Source organism: Protopterus annectens, chromosome 1.part1 (assembly GCF_019279795.1).
Source record: "Protopterus annectens isolate FY-2018-M chromosome 1.part1, PAN1.0, whole genome shotgun sequence".
Lineage (NCBI taxonomy): Eukaryota > Metazoa > Chordata > Ceratodontiformes > Protopteridae > Protopterus > Protopterus annectens.
The window spans coordinates 74,454,354-74,472,957 of NC_056726.1; positions in this window are offsets into that span (position 1 = coordinate 74,454,354).

Genomic DNA, 18,604 nt, shown 5'->3' on the forward strand with positions numbered 1-18,604 from the left:
AGTTTCCACCCAGGTTTCTGACATAGCTGAAGAAGGCCTTATGATTGTCTTTTGAATCTATGGCAATTTTTTTCTCAAAGTTGGTCTTGGATGATTTTATGAGGGATCGTAGTTTCTTGCTAGTACTGATCAAAGATGCCTTCCCTTTTTGGGATTTTGCTCTATCATGTAATAGCTTTCTCCTCTTATTGTAAAGTTTGTTTATGGCTGGGGTCCACCAGACTGGACATTTGCCCTTGGTGGAAAGAGTCTTGGTTTTATTTGGGATTGCCTGATCCATGCAGTCCTGAAGGTGTTCATAGAAGGCATTTGTAAGGGCTTCCAGATTGGGTTGTGGTTTCCATTGGCCCTTGAAGGATACCACACCTGTCTTGAGTAGTGTGAAGTTTGCTTTAGAGAAGTTCTTCACTGTGGTCTTTTTTGTTTGGGGTGGGGGCTGGATGTGGATTTCTAGTGAGATTAGTTTATGATCTGATCTCACCAAAGAGGGATATACTTCTGGTGTGGAGCATTTTGTCCCCATGTTTGTGATGATGAGATCTAGTATATTTTTTCCTCTTGTGGGGACGGTGACTAGTTGTTCCATGGCATTTGAATTTATGAACTCCAGGAACCTTTGGGCTAGAAAGTTGGGGCTTGAGTAATGTTCACAGTCTATATTCGGGTAGTTGAAATCACCCAATATGATGGTGTTTCGTGATACATTTATACCCTCCAGTGTCTTCAGGAAGGCTGTGTGGGTTTCCTGAGTTTGAGAGGGTGGCCTGTAGCATGCTACAAATTGTAGAGCAGTTTTGCCTATGGTTAATTGCACCTGGATGGTTTCCGATGCTTCGTGCGTAGCCACCAACCTGGAGGTGTGGGTATCCTTGATGAATATGGATACACCCCCTCCTTTTGTGGTATGGTCCGGGTTTTGGGGCTGGAAAGCATGATATGAGGTAAAACCTGATAGTGCCAGGGTGCTCTCAGGAGCCTTGAACCAGGTTTCAGTCACAGCACAGACATCGATGTTCTCCATACTGAGAAGGGCCTTGAGTGTGTGCATTTTGAGATTTAGACTTCTGGCATTGAGCAGCATTACCCTTAGTTTCTTCCCATTTTTGTTTTCTAGGGTGGTAGGTTTAGAATTTAGCCTTGCCTAAAAAAGGCACTATGGGGGTGGCAAGAGCCTTAGCCAATATCCGGAATCCCAGGGGTGACAGGTGCAAGCCGTCCCTTGCGAAACAGCATGGCTTGTCAAGCATGTCATCCCAAGCAGACAGACACTGGATCCCCTTTGAATGACACCAGAAATTAAGCCAATTGTTAAAGCTGATCATCTTGTCACTATATTGTGGCATCATTCGTGGTGAAGGAAGGATACTGCTCAGGGTCAGGGTCATACCTGCCTAGGCTACATAATCAGAGAGCTCCTCTATGTCTCTTTTCATGTAGTACAGGGAGGTACGTCTCAGGTCGTTCACACCAGCATGGACAATGACTGTGTCATAATTGTACTTGCAGTGGAGTGACCTGAGTGTTTGTGTTATGTGGCGGATTATAGCGCCCGATAGGCAGCTTACCGTGACCTTCTCCTTGTTCAGCCTGGTGAGTGGGACGTCAGTGTGTCTGACTATGGAGTCACCTATGACAAGTATGTTTGGTGTTGTATTTGGCCTTAAGGGCAGTGACTGCTTTGCACACTGATTTTGTTTTTTATGTGTTGTTTGTGTGGTGTCTTGAGTTTGCAGTTGCTTGGGTGTCTGCTTTGGAGGCCTTTGCTGTTTAGGTAAATTTTTACTCAGAGCCTGTATGTCTTAGTGTGTTTATGTGTTTGATTCAGTGGTGTGGTTGAGTTATGTGAGACTTGTATTGTGGTGTGTGTAGTTGCCTTCTCCTCCTGCCTGGTCTTGCCAGTCCTGAGTTGAGAGAGCTCAGCCTCCAGTTTGGCTAAATAGCTGCATCTCGCAAGTGTTAGTGATATGTGGGAGGAGAAGAGGGTTGTCTGTGTAGATGAGGCAATTGTAACATTGCCTCGGAATTCCCAGATTCACCAACTGGGCAGGAGAGGACGCCAGCATCTGACCCTTCGACATGCTAGAAAGAATTATGAGTTGGTATGAGACAGAAATTTGTATAATATAGGAGTGCTTGACCTGCAAAGAAAATGCTTATAAGACAAGGGATATGCTTTTAAGACAAGTGCTGAGCTTTTTGAGAAGAAAAAGCAATTAGGAACAAGTGCTGTGCTTTTTAGTGAAGGGGTAAACTGTTTAGGTTCCTGACAGAGCAGTTCTAAGGGAAAAATTGAAGAACAGACTTTATGGAGCCAGAAAAAGTTTAACCTTGTTAAACCGGGCTGCCGATGCTGCTCTAGTGGCAACTCTAAGGTGTGCTTGATAGCAGGGGCTGGAAAGAAGCAGGAATAGACCCAAAACGGACAATAAAACTACAGTTTCAAGTCAGTAACCACTCCCACGGGCAGGGAAGGCTGCTCAATGTTATTCACTGCCACTGATCAAGAGAGACTTTCCTTTAGCCCAAGCAAAAATGGCCTCACAGAAACTTACAAACAGTTCAGGAACAGCAAGCCTGTAACTGAAATTTTAAATCTCAGAAAAGTCGGAAAAAAGCAAGATTTTTTTTTTGTTTTTGTTTTTGCAGAGATAGCAGAGGTTCACAGGTAATATCAAGTTATAACAGTGCAGTAAATGACCCCACACAAGAGTGCTAGGTCAAGGACAGAAAATATGCAAGTTTTGAGAAAAAAACGATTTAAAATTAAGTGCAAACAGGAAATTCAGTAAACAACTTTTGGTTGTGCTCTAAATACACCTACTAATGCAGAAATCAAGTTTAACAAGCCAGAAAATGCTCAAACTAGGCAGCTATGCAGAAAAACTTAGCAAATAAACAGAGAAAAATACTTAAAATCTCAAAAGTGGCTCCCTTCTTCTCTCAGCGTTTTCTCCTCTTGGTGGGTGCTTCACCAACAGCCAACAAGCCTGAAAAAAACCACGAGGCAACTAGGTTTTAAGAGAGGAAGATGAAGGAGTTTTGGAAATGACCCCTGTTGGCCAATAAAACTACAGTTTCAAGTCAGTAACCACTCCAAGGCTGCTCAATGTTATTCACTGCCACTGATCAACAGAGACCTTCCTTTAGCCCAAGCAAAAATGGCCTCACAGAAACTTACAAACAGTTCAGGAAACAGCAAGCCTGTAACTGAACTTTTTTAAATCTCAGAAAAGTGGGAAAAAAGCAAGATTTTTTTTTTGTTTTGTTTTTTCAGAGATAGCAGAGGTTCACAGGTAATATCAAGTTATAACAGTGCAGTAAATGACCCCACACAAGAGTGCTAGGTCAAGGACAGAAAATATGCAAGTTTTGAGAAAAAAAACGATTTAAAATTAAGTGCAAACAGGAAATTCAGTAAACAACTTTTGGTTGTGCTCTAAATACAGCTACTAATGCAGAAATCAAGTTTAACAAGCCAGAAGATGCTCAAACTAAACAGCTATGCAGAAAAACTTAGCAAATAAACAGAGAACAAATACTTAAAATCTCAAAAGTGGCTCCCTTCTTCTCTCAGCGTTTTCTCCTCTTGGTGGGTGCTTCACCAACAGCCAACAAGCCTGAAAAGACGCCAAAACCATGAGGCAACTAGGTTTTAAGAGAGGAAGATGAAGGAGTTTTGGAAATGACCCCTGTTGGCTAATAAAACTACAGTTTCAAGTCTTATTATTATTCTTAGTTTCTTATCCCTTGTGATACTTATGGAGGTGGGTTTGTCTTTTGAGTCTTGCCTAAAAAAGACACTATGGGGGTAGCAAGAGCCTTTGCCAATATCCGACAGCCCAGGGGTGACAGGTGCAAGCCGTCTCTAGTGAAGCATCGTGGCTTGTCGAGCATGTCATCCCAGGCTGACAGGCATTGGATCCCCTTTGAATGACAACAATACTTAAGCCAATTGTTGAAGTTGATCATCTTGTCTTCATTTTGTGGCATCATTCTTGGTGAGGGTAAGATGCTACTCAAGGTCAGGGTCATACCGGACTGGGCTACATGCTCAGAGAGCGCCTCTATGTCTCTTTTCATGTAGTCCAAGGAGGTACATCTCAGGTCATTCACACCAGCATGGACAATGGACAGCATGCACTATCATTTAACTTCCCCAAATTTTAAACAGGATGTGCGAGCTCAGTACTTCATCAAAATAACCTTTCCGGTGGACACTCCCAAAAAATCCACCATACTGTAGATTCAGTGCTTAAATTTCCTCTTTTCTAATCAGCTCTCAAAAAGTACACTCTGCAATCAAATGCAGTTTTCAAGGATCTCCTGCATGAACCATTTCCTCAAAATAAGTTATTCCCACAGTTACCCTTTGAGCTGACAAACTATTTGATAGTCCAGTAGTGGGATAAGATCATTTGCAAGTTTCTTAGAAACATCTGACTTCATTGTAAACAGTAATCTTTTGTTAAGATTGCTGTATTTTGCATAAATCAATAATCAATAAAAACAAAAATGGTTGACTTCTACAGGAAAGGGATGAAACCACATATTCAATTTTAATTGTGAAATAGTGGCATGCCAATGGAGTTTGCAATATGGGGCAGACATGGACTAATCAGTCAACCAACAATTATTTGAGAATTATTAATATTAAGTGATAAACTAATCATACAATTCTGGGCAGGTGGTGGAGAGGAGCTAATCAGTGCACAGATGATCCCTTATAGTATGCTAGGCATGTTAGAAATATGCTGTGGTATAGATATTCATAGCATGGAAGGCAAAACAGAGATCACCCCTCATATGTCTGTATGACACTGAGTAGAGGTACAGTGCTTTTAGTGTATCAGAGTAGCTAATTGTACTGAGAACTGTGATCTTTTTCACGAGGAAACACTGAGATCTCTCAGCTGGTTTAGGTGCTTATCCAAAAAGAACAAAAACAATGGTAGAGTAATGGTAGATAATCCAAGTACAAATGTATAAAATGTAATGGAATTAACAAAAAGCAAAGCTTTCAGATAAAACAACCCTTTTTCAATGCAAAACAAAATTGCATTGAAAAAGGGTTATTTTACCTGAAAGCTTTGCTTTTTGTTACTTCCATTACATTTTATACGTTTGTACTGGTTTGTCTTCTTTTGTATTTGGTTTAGGTGCTTAGCACGGTACATACTAAAGGCTGCATTATATTCAATGATGGGCCTGATAAGTATGATGAATAATGTGGGACTATAACTTTATTGGACTTTAAGGAGATATTTTTACAGATTATAACTTGTGGAAAGTAGAAGGATTTCATAACCACCACAGAGTCATGGTTGTCAAAGGAAAGTGTGTTATAACATATCTATCCCAGTCCCTGATGACTGTGTCCGATGAAAGTGGAATCTTATCTAAATTGCAAGCTGTTGCAATGCTAGATTTATCAAAGGAAACTGTGCTGCATGTTTTGTTGTTGAGGGTGACACTATGATTAATTCACCAAACATTTGTTTGGTACAGCTCTTCTGAAGATTTTGAATATCAAAATGGGATTTGATTATCACTCCCAGTTTGTAATCTTCAGCAAATGTGTTTAGCTCTAGTTTCTTTATATATATTTTTACGTTCTTAGAACATTGTGCATATATATCTACTATGCTTGCAGTCCAGGGAAACATTGAGGAGCTTAGCCTAAATTTCCAGTTGCCCCAATTTACTGTCTAGTTAAGTGACTTGCTCAAGTCATACACTAGGCAAATAAGGGCAGATGTGATCAAATTCTGTACCACATGAATTATAGACCACATCCTTAAGCCTATAAGAAAGGGACACATGAGAAAGTTCTGAAGGCACCACTGGTGACATTTTTTTTGGTCCAGAGCAGATGCTGTCAACAGTTATGATATGACTCCTGGCAGACAGATAATTACCAATCTGGCTACCTATGTGTGGGTTAATGTTGAGTTGAGGAATCCAATAATCCCAGCATGGGTAATATCATCAACGTTCTTGGCAAGGTCCAGATAAGCAGTGTGGACTGCTCTCTATCCATGGCCTCAGCAAAATTTTCATTGAAATCATCTTGGTTGAGAAGATTATGACTAAGAAATAAAAAAATATTTTCTGCTGTTGGAGTAGCTTTAGGGAATTCAGGATCTTTTGATCAAATTGAAGCAACTTTTGGTTAGAATAACTAGATGTTTGAGTCAGTAGATTTTACATAATCAGACAATAACTACCCTATTCATTTTTCCACAAATTGCCATCATTTTTAGCATTCTATATGCAATTCAATATTTTTAAGGAAGATCTGGACACAGATTTGCTGCTGTAATTATATCAATGATCAGCCTCAAGGTACTACAAAGTATTTAATAATGCCTTGGCTTCTGTGACCTTCATTGTATCTTCTTTACCGGGCCTGTGGAAAATACGGCCCAGACTGCAGAATCCTTTATAAACGCATTCTATGAACACCTTCAGGAATGCATGCATCATGCGATCCCAAATAAAACCAAGACCCAATCCTCCAAAGGCAGACGTCCTGTCTGGTGGACCCCAGCCATAAACAAGCTATACAATAGAAGGAGGAAGCTACTAAATGATAGAGCAAAATTCCAAAAAGGGAAGGCATCTCTGATCAGTATTAGCAAAAAACTACGGGCACTCATAAAATCGTCTAAGGCCAGCTTCGAGAAAAAAATTGCACAGGACACTAAGGATAATCACAAGGCTTTCTTTAGTTATGTTAGGAACCTGGGTGGTAATTCCCAGATATGCTCAGAATTAGTCCAAAATGACAAAAAATACAACGAACCCACAGACATTGCCAACATCCTAGCTGACAGGTTCAGCGCAAACTTCCCCCCACCAAAAGGGCAAATATCTATTCCAGCAGAGTGCTGCCCCCCTGACATCTCGGTTGCTCAGGTAAGAGCCGCCCTCTCCAAAGCAAAACACACAGCATCAATGGGACCAGACGGTGTCCCGGCTGCGCCTACATGAACTCCAAGAAGAGCTAAACCCAAACATAAAACTACTGTTCAATCTCAGCCTTACTACAGGATATGTACCCAAAGAGTGGCGTACAGCAACTGTGGTCACTCTCCACAAAGGTGGTGCCTCAACGGATCCTGGAAACTATCGCCCCATAAGCCTGACTAGCTTGGTCTGCAAAGCTATGGAAAGGATAATCATGGACCTCATAAATAAAGATATTGGGGACCTACAGACACTGGATCCTACCCAGTTCGGCTTTGTTAAGGGCAGATCCTGCCTCTTAAACCTGGTTGATTTCTTTGAAACAGTCACCAAGGCCATTGACGAGGGGAAGATGGTCCACACAGCCTACCTGGACCTCGCAAAAGCCTTCGATACAATACCCCACTCGGGCATTATAGATAAGTTCACCAGCTTAAATATAAACCCCTATGTCACTAGATGGGTTGCAAACTGGCTCAAGGACAGAACCCACATGGTTAGAATTGCTGGAGCCATGTCAGACTCCAAACCAGTTACAAGTGGCATCCCACAAGGCTCAGTCCTGGGACCTCTCTTGTTCAGTATATATTTCTCGGAGGTACAGGCCAACACGGAAGGACTGTGGCTGACCAAGTTCGCCGATGACTGCAACCTGGGTGCCATAATCAACTCTCCAGCCGACACAAGCATCCTCCAAAAGGACCTCATAGAAACAGACAACTGGTGCCAGAGCCATGGCCTCAAGCTAAATGCCAAAAAGTGTATAGTCATCCCCTTTGGCAAAAACAAAGTGCCCACAAATTACCACATAGGTGGTAATCCATTAAGTACAAAAGAAGTAATTAGGGACCTGGGGACCCAAGTTGATAGCAATCTCTCATTTGACAACCACGTGGCCAAAGTGGTTAGAAAAACATTTTATATAGCCCACCTAATCATGAAGGGATTCACATCTAGATCAGGGGAGGTCATCGTGCCTCTTTACTCATCCCTCATCAGGCCCATAATTGAGTACAATGCCCCTTTGGGATGTACCTTACCAGACACCTGCAGCAACTGGAAAGACCCCAAAAGTACCTCACCAAGAGGATCAAAGGGCTCAAACAGATGCCATATGCTGCCCGGTTAAAGAAACTCCAGCTCTACTCAGTGGCATACCGCCTGTTCAGAGGCGATCTGTGCCTGACGTATAAAGCCATGTCCAACCCGGAATTAATGGACATGCTGCACCTCAGAAAATCCAAATCCTATCGAGCTACACATTCAAGAGACTTGAACCTCAGCACTGAAATAAATAGGACATGCTGGAGGGACAGATTCATAACCCAGAGGCTCCCTTCACTCTGGAATAAAATCCCAGTCCAGGTTAGGCAGAGTCCCTCATTGACTCTCTTCAAGAGGAATCTTGATGAGTGGATGGGAGATCATAGGTTTACCCCGGGTATGACTTCTGTGTCACTGTTAGACAGAGGCACAGTATACTAACCTCAAAAAAAGGGCATAGCAAAATTAATTTAAAATGGGTGGCAAAAGCCAAACACATTCTGGCTAGGCTTATAAATGCCCTAGGGCAGATAGCCTAGTATGAACCTATGAACCTATGAACCTATGAAAACTTTGCCAACATGCAGAAGTTTGCTGCCTTCATATTCCATCCATAAAGACCTGTTTTCCCATTTCTAATCATCATCTAAGCCTTCCGTTTTCCATAAATAAGCTGTTTAACTTCCCTTTGCAGCCATACCAGGGTTTTCCACTTCCATACTTTCTTTTCTTTTCATATAATGTAGTCAAATCGTTTTTTCTTTCTTTTCCAGCACTTCTGATCTAATACATTTGCAGTGAATTACCAAAAAGTGTGATTGTTGCCTTATTTAATCCAAGAACTCTGTTAATGTAGACTGTAACAACGTAGCAACATTACACGATGAATTGCTAACAAAATATCAACACAATAGGTTTTGAAGGCTACTCTTGCATAAATTGTTGTCACCACATCTGCATAGTTTAGTTATTGTTTAATGTATGGACATTCCTGTTCAGTATCAACTACATGAATACAACATCCTATATATTCATATTCCTTTTTCCTAATAAACCTAGAGGTGGGAAATTGCAAGTTTACTCCTGGAGTACTACTGTTTCTAATGAATTTATTTACTTGTTCTTATCTTGTCAATTTCAGCTTGATGTAGTCACTTATGATGGGAACTACCATCCCATCAGTCTGACAAGCCTGATCTGCAAGGGCATGAAACGCATTATCATGGAACTTATAAACAAAGACATTGGCAACCTATAGACACTGGACCCCACCCAGTTTGGGTTTATGAAGGGCCGATCTTGTCTCCTGAATCTGATTGACTTCTTTGAATCGGTCTCCAGAGCTGTGAACGAGGGTAAGGAGGTCCACACACCCTATCTGGACCTCGTCAAGGCCTTCGACACCATCCCCCACTCTGGAATCATAGATAAACTTACTAAGCTGGGCATAAATCCTTACGTCACTCGATGGGTTGCCAACTGGCTTACTGACAGAACCCAGACTGTAAAAGTAGCCGACTCCTAATCCAGCTCCAGACAAGTGACAAGTGGAGTACCTCAGGGTTCAGTCCTGGGACCACTCTTGTTTGGCATCTACTTCTATGAAGTACAGGCCAACACTAAGGGACTCTGGCTAACAAAGTTTGCAGATGACTGCAAACTGGAAGCCATTATTGAATCCCCAAATGATGTGGATATTCTACAAAAGGGCCTTACAGAAACAGATGCCTGGTGCCAGAGCCATGGGCTCAAGCTTAATGCCAAGAAATGTATAGTCATCCCCTTCAGAAAAAAACATGTACCCATGAACTACCACATAGGTGGCAGGACACTAAACATCGAAAGTGTGATGAGAGACTTAGGGACACAAGTGGACAGTGGTCTCACTTTCGATAACCACATCACCACAACAGTCAGGAAATCCTTCTACGTGGCACACCTCATCACTAAGGGCTTTTCATCCAGAAAAAAAGGAGGTCATTGTCACTGTACTCATCCCTCATTAGACCCATTATAGAGTATAATGCCCCATTTGGTATGTACCTCACAAGACATCTGCAACAGCTGGAAAGGCCACAGAAATACCTCACTAAAAGAATCACAGGCCTAAAGCAGATGCCATATGCTGATCATCTAAAAAAACTCCAGCTATACTCTTTGGCATATCGTCTACTCAGAGGCAATCTCTGCTTAACATACAAGGCCATGTCAAACCCTGAGATGTTGGACATGCTCCACTTAAAGAAATCCCAATCCCTCAGAGCCACATGCTCCAGGGATCTAAATCTTATCACAATGAACAAAACATGCTGGAGGGATAGTTTCCTGACCCAGAGACTCTCCATACTCTGGAATAGACTGCCCATACATGTCAAGCAGAGCACCTCATTGGGCCTCTTCAAAAGGAACCTTGATGATTGGATGAGAGATAGGAAATTCACCCCAGGGATCATGTCAGTCGCCCTGCTAGACAGGGGCCCAGGGAAGTAAATATTGTGGGAAAAAATTTCCAGGGAATTGTTATGGCTAAGCTTGCATAGGCCTTAGGGCTGATAACCTAGTACCAACCTGTGAACCTATGAACCTAATTATTATTTCCTCATCTGTAAATCAGTCTAGCTTATGCTATTCCCCTATGGTATATGTATGCCTCAAATTTTCCTTTGTCTGTCTGTAAGCTCATATAGGTAGTTATCCAGCCTTGACACATAAACTGAAACTGGTATAGTTCAGCAAGAAGACAGATTTTACTTCCATTCAAGCTATCTGTTCCACATCATTACTCATCAATAAGGTAATTGAATAGCAGCTCCCGAAATGCTGGGAAATTGCTGCCAGAAGCTAGAGTGTAAGAGCACCCACAAAAGGTTGTGTTGTGATTGCCTAACAAATTCTCAAAAAATCTTATGAGAGATGAAAACACTTGTAAAATCTCAGTGTGTGAAGAAATTAGACACTGTCATTCATGCTAGCATGTCTGGTTGAGGTTTTGTACATAATTTCAGATCACCCTGTGTATTATTATGCCAGCAGGACTAGCTGTGATAATATAAATAAGTTCTTACATGTTCATTTATAATCTGTTTGTACAGAATGTTTTAAAGACCTGAACAGTGTCCTTTTACATTTATAACCGTGCATGTTTATGAAGAAGGATTCTAAATGGAAACTGTCTCAGATTCAGCTGATCTGCAGATTATATCATCAGAATGGTGACAGTTGCTATGTCAGAAGCTTAAAGACAGGAAAGAACTTTTAGAAAACAGCTGTTGGTTGATTTTCACAATATGAAATGAAAATTAATACTGGAACAGTTGTGACTGTTAGGCTAGTCTATAAAAGAGCATGCTGAAGACAGTTTACAGTCAGTAGTTGTCAGTTGCAGCTGTCAGTTATAGAAGTCAGTTACAGTGGTAAGTTGAAAGCCAGTTGTGAGATGTCCACAGATGTACTGTGCAGTGGATACCAAAAAGGACTCACCAAGAACTGTAAGCCTGCCTTTGCTCTGTTTAGTTCAGATCAGGGACAATGTTCTTTAGTCAGATAGGAAATTAAGACTAATCAGTTAAATCAGTTAGAGTTTTTCTGAATGTTGGACATCTGTCCTATAGTATTGATTTCATTTTCCTGGTGATTGAGTTCTGCCTATTTATTGGAAATTACTGTTTTCTATTTTTAATCATTTGCTCAATATTAAATATTTTTATTAACTTGCAATATAGCTGGTCAGTGTTTTTCTTTAGTGAATTGAGAGTGATTATACTTGCCTTGATAACTTCCTGAGCCACTCAGAAAGCCTGACTACTTAGGACATTTGCTATCATTTATTTTAATATCTAATTTTCATAATTGGACACACCTTTAAAAGGGCATGAAGGCACTCTAATTGGTGACAGCATTATTGCATTTTTTTTTTGGTAAGAGGCACAGCTGGAAATCTGTATCTGGCTTTTTCAGAAGTATTTGGATGTGTGAGATTTAATTTAACTGTAAGAGTATCAGAGGTCTTAAACTGGGACACATCATTCTGAAGTGTGTAATAAGGAGTTATATTTGGAGTGGACAGAAGTACACAGTCTAGTCCCAGATTATATGGCATGTTCCTTTTGTGTCCTTAGAACTTCCACTGAGTGACCTCCCAAACCTCTTGTATCAGAAGCACATGGGATATATGCAAATGATCCTTATGAACATCAGGTGTTTCAGCTAATTGGCGATTCTGAATGCCCATGACTTGTTTCCTCATTTTAATGGACAATTTCAGGCCAATAAAGCCAAACCCCACTAGCTGTGAATATGCATATTTCAGTCTTGTTATGATTTCATCAGTACAGCACATGCAGAATGTTTAACTACGCATTAGAAACACAGGGCTGTTATACCCAACTGATGTTCATTATCATTAGGGTTACTGCAAAAATATCCCAAACAACAAATTAAAACAATGAGTGAAAAGGTCACTGAAAAAACAATCAGTAAAAACAAAATGAAAACTCCAGCAAAGCTAGAACTTCCACTGAGTGAGCTCCCAAACCTCTTGTATCAGAGGCACATGGGATATATGTAAATGACCATTATAAACATCAGGTGTTTCAGCTAATTGGCGATTCTGAATGCCCATGACTTGTTTCATCATTTTAATGGACAATTTCAGGCCAATAAAGCCAAACCCCACTAGCTGTGGATATGCATATTTCGGCCTTGTTATGAGCTCATCAGCACAGCACAAGCAGAGTGTTTGACTAAGCATTAGAAACACAGGGCTGTTATACCCAACTGATGTTCATTATCATTAGGGTCACTGCAAAGTCATGGGCATTCAGAACCGCCAATTAGCTGAAACACCTGATGTTCATAAGGATCATTTGCATATATCCCATGGGACTCTGATACAAGAGGTTTGGGAGGTCACTCAGTGGAAGTTCTAGCTTTGCTGGAGTTTTCATTTTGTTTTTACTGATTGTTTTTCCAGTGGAAGAGTTAACTTCAACAGGGAATATTTTATGTTTTAAAATGTATTTTGTGTCTTTAAATATGAATTTGCAGTTAATTGTTGTTTTTTTCTGACTGAGCTGTGTCATGTTTTAGTTTAAATGTATTTGAATAGTAGTTTGGTATGTAACACACTGAGGAAGGGCATCAGCCTGAAAGCTTTATGTATTCTAATAAACAGGTTTGACTATTGCTCTTACCTGCTTAGCATTTCTGATCTCTGGACTTTACTTGGTTCTATGCAAATACCAGGCAAGTTGACTACTGATGCTGCAGGGCAGCATAAAGCTGATGCTGCACTCCCGAGTGGGTCATCCTTTAGCTAAGGCATTAAGCCAAGGCCCCATCTGCTTGAGTCAGTGGTAGCCTATGTGGATGTAAATGATTCCATGGCATCTATCAAAAAGACTATGAGAATTTCCTGATACCCTGGCCAAATTTCCCCTAACAGCATAAATACTACCATGAGTCTCTCCTAAAAAGAGGGTAGTAGCATAGTGCAACTAACCTGATCAATAAAGGATAAATCATACACATATGTTTCAGTGAAGTCATTTCAGCTAGAGACCTCATAAAAGCTATCCATATCTCTTGACCATGCCTTATTTATCAAGCCTCATGGCATGATGCCAGTCAATACTTTCTTACCCTTTTTTTGTATGTCCCTATCTGTATTTGCATGTTATATTAATATTGAACCATTTCACGGTAGTTTTGAGAGTTTTTAAAGTAGCCTGTAAAAGAAGATGATATTTGAAAATGATATAAACAATTTTTATAATAATGTCTTACAGTCCAGAATTTATTACTAAATGTGTTAAAATGGCTAAAATAATGTGTATGCAAACATCACATAAAATAATCTTCAAAAATATCCATGTTACCTGAAAAAAAACAGTACTGCTGATTCAAACTAAAAAAAAAAGAAAAAAAAAAACATTCATATTATCCAAGGAAAAGGTACTGCTCATTCAAGCCTGCCAGACAAATGTTAACACCGATGGTGTTCATTATTCTGTAAGTACAACATACCGAGCTTCGGGCATGTTCTTCATAACAATTTTCCTTTTCATGTGTCTTAACTATGACATCTACATTGCTTCTAATGACTGAAAAAGATTTCTCTGTAAACCTACAAATGACTAAATGCTAGGTTCATTTTTTTTTTTTGTTTATGACATAGCGAGAGATAAAGCACTGACCCAACTAACGACTTTGATTAGCAGCTTGTGTGGTAAAAGACTGGATAGGGAAAAGTTGAAGTGAACAGCTTTTCCAGATTGCACATTCTGGGGAAGGATTTGGGGGTCACAATCAGCTGATTACCCCCAGTGTGGGTAGATGCCTGCACAACACAAATATTTGTTTGACTGGGATATATGAGCGCGATAATCCAAAGCAAGTGATAGAAGTCCTCATGAGACTTGTATTTGTGATAGCACACATACACACACACACACACACACACACACACACACACACACACACACACACACACACATGTGCATGCACACACATGCACACACACAGACATTGGAGGGCATAAGATGCCTCCTTGGTGATGAAGGTGTCCGCGTTAGCCATCAGGTGTTGCCATGGGGCTATAACAGAAGCACCCCTTATTGATGCACATGTGAGATTCATGTTACAGATTTCTTCACTCATGGGATAGGGGAATGAATAGACAGTGGCAAAGGCTTAGTAGTCTGCAGGCACAGAGGGAGAGGCAGATAAATGATCTAGAAAAAATGTTGGGATCAATTGCAAAGGTCACCTTAGTCTTAGTAAATCTGATGCTCTTCCTAAACACCTGCATTAGTTAGACTAATATTACTGTACCTGAAGAAGTGTTTATAATTACTTATCTTGCAGATCACAGAGCATCTAAGAACACTTTCCTTTTCAAATAATTATTTCATTAAATCATGCTGAAGTTCCTACCTAATTACTGTGTAGAAATTAGGAAAGCTCGTGGAATCAAAACCATTATCTATTATTAAAACCTTAATTAGTGTTCATTAACTGAGTCATCCTTGTTACATTACATAAATATCAGTGTTTGTGCATAAGTGCATATGTATAAGTGGGACCAATCAATGATTCTTCTCATGCTACAGTAATGAGATAATACTGTTCTGTTCCATTTCGCGTTTCTAGTTAGTGACTAGCATTTCAAAATAAAGAAATAGATTAGAGTTTTCCCTGCAGTACCATCACTGAGCCACACTGAAACTTCCTGCATTTGATCAGTAACTTCCAATTTATGTCTAAGAATTAGATGTGCTTATGAATATTTTATTGGGATTCAGTACAAATTCGCAGTGCTTGCTGTTTGTTGATTATATGCAAAGCAAAAATGAGTTTCAACACTGATTTATGCTGATCAGTAAATGGCCAAAACACAAAACCTCAGTCAGATAATGTGAAGTTACAGTAAATAAAAAAAATGCATCAGTATATGCCCCAGCAGTCAAACCACAACAACATACATTATATTTTAAAACCCTATCACTGTTTCAGATGTTCCACTAGTCATCTGAGAACAGCAAATTAAGGAACATGAATAGAATATATACCTCATCTGTTAACTATAGCAGAAAGAAAGAAAGATTTTAATGCATATTGATGAAAGGCAGTGCCTGAATGAGAAAGGATAGAGGGAGAAATACTGAAAGTTTTATAGTTTCTTTTTTCAGCAAAGCTACTGCATAGTTTAATTTTTTTGCCATTAGTTGTCTGGGTGCTTTATCTGATATTGGGGTGTTTCCTCATTTCAGTTTTTCTTTAAGTCAACAATTTTAATGGAAATGTATGAGCAGTGCAATAAAATATACTAATAACAATACAAATATAGCAGGTAGAAGAACAATAGCCAGCAGCATTTTGAAAAAAAAACAAAGGATAGCAACAAAGAGTCTAAAAAAAAAAATAAAACAATAATATATATATATATATATATATATATATATATGTGTGTGTGTGTGTGTGTGTGTGTGTGTGGATTCATTTTAGAAGCTCGAAATACTGAAAATTGAAATTCAGTATTTCCAGCCCATGAAGCAAAATCCTGGGAAGAGCGAAAGCTCAGAAGTGCAAAATTTAAAACCTCGAATACTGGAGGTTTTGAATTTCACACTTCTGAGGTTTCACTGTGGTTATGGATTCAGGTAAGTGTGTGGGTGTTATGGGTTTTGGGTAGGGGCTGTGGTGTGTGTCAGTGTGTTTTGTTGCTGTGATGTGTGTGTGCGTGCGAGTAGAATGTAGCTTGTGTGGTGGTGTTTTGTGTGTGTTTGTATGTAGTGCGACCTCGGATTGAGAATATTTAAGTAGGGGGAGTGTTTATGTAGTAGAGAGCTTGTGTTTGTGTGTTGGGAGGGAGGTGTGTGTGTATGGAGTAGAAGCGTGAAATTCAAAATCTCCAGTGTGTGAGATTTTGAATTTCGTGGTTCTGAGTTTTTGTGGTTTTAAATTTTCGACTTTATAGCTTCGAAATATTGAAATATTGAATTTGGACATTTCAGTTTTTTGAGGATATAAAGTGAATCCATTTATATATATATATATATATATATATATATAAAATCAGAGCATAACATAACAGTATGGTAAGAAAATCTGGAAAAGTATAGCAAAAATTAACTGTATGCACTCTTGGAATGAACAAGACAGGAGAACCCCCCCACACACACACACACATTAAAATTCCTAGTTAGGAAACTGATGTAACATTAGACATTCCAAATGTTAGAATGAGTGAAAGTCTTCTTTTCAAATTAACTGAGCACCTCCAGATTCTAAATGGAACAGTGCTACAATAAAGTGCCCAAGTTTGCCAGCAACTCAGAAACCAGAACCCATCACTGTATATCACTAAAACAGCTAAACTGGCTAGAACTCCCCATATACCTACTATATACCCAACTACTAACACTCCACAACGTGCCCTACAAACCCCCTAGACTGCCCAGCATTAAATAATATCATCAAACCCTGCAACTCAAATAGAACACTTAGGTCAACAGATAAAGGCTTCTCACTAGATTCAAACCCTCCAAGGCAACTGGGCAAAGCCTCTACTCCTACTATGTTGCTAAAGTATGGCACTCACTCCTCAGTGGTGTGAGAACTACTACCAACTTAACTACCTTTAAAACTACACAGAAACAAAATATGATCAGCTTCTGGTTCTGCCCTTGTACTGATCCAGGCTACTCCCTTCTCCAGATCAAACCAGACCAGACTGCTTCTCAGCTCACCACCAAAAAAAAAAAAAAACTTACTCGTTTTTGTTATTATATTATTTATGTAATATTATGTTCCTTGACTACATAAATCAAATGTTATGATCATATGTTATTAATCTGCCCTATAACGACGTACCTTTTTATCTGTAGCTTGTGTCTTCTTATATAAATGCCTTACAACCATGTACATTCCCAGTTGTATCTTGTATATTATGGTAACAGTATAAGTCTGTACTTACTAGTATGTAACTGGAGCTTTGCTCTCCAGGCCTCCACTGAAAATGGGTTCTTCTTGACCCATTTGGACTATCCCCGTAAAAAACAAAATGTGTCAGATAAATAAATAAATACAGAAATAAAATAAGATAACCCTCAATAGGAAAATTATGTTGACACATATTACATTAAAAGGCAAATGGTAATGTTTCTGTGGACAGAAGTAGCCAGTCTTCAGCCCCACTGAGAGAGGCTACACTGCTCACAGCTGTGTACCTATTCATTCTAATAAGGAGTGGCCAGCAGTATTGTTTGATTTAGTTATAGTTAGCAACATTTTGTCAATAGTGCATAGAGATCACTAGTTTCTCTGTTTCTTATTGATTGCTCAGCAAGTATAACAGTGCCCTTTCACAACGGTAAGTAGGAGAGTGCATGTGTTCAATTCATGCTCTCTGATTTTAGCTGCATAATCTGCTGCATGTTACAGTGGGGGAGGACATAAGAAATGCTGTACTGTGGGTAAGTTGTCTATGGGCTGAATCACACTGATGTTTAAATAGTTGCATATCATAAGGCAGCAGGCCTTTTTTGTCCATGGTGAAGCACCTGTGCTGAACTATTCTTTTCATGTACACACATTTCTTGGTGAAGCAGTCCTTGCAGCACATACATAATGTGCATTAATATGGGTCTGCCTTTGGTTTCCATCACTTCTGCCATGATGGCTCAACAAACAGTACCATTGTTTTCTTCACAGCTCGCAGTCCATAGGTTCTGGGTTCATTTTCCAAAGCAAGTGTAATATCTTCCAACAGCACATTCATTATACCAAAGTGGTGGAGGGTAGAGAGATTGCCAGGGTTGAATTACATGTATGTCTGTAGGTTCTAGTTCAAGATGTGTTTTCCTGATGTACTACTGTTAAAGTTCGAGGGCATACATTTTACTGGATATATATAGTACTGTATAAAACTGAATGTTCACTTTTTCTCCCTTCTCTCTTTTTCACTGTTCTATCTGCTTATTGCATTTTTTGAGGTTTGTTTTGTTGGTTCTGTTTATTCATTTTAATTTTTATACAGCTAGATGTGCAGCACAATTTCTGTCCTCATCACAGGCTCTACCGACCAACATCACCT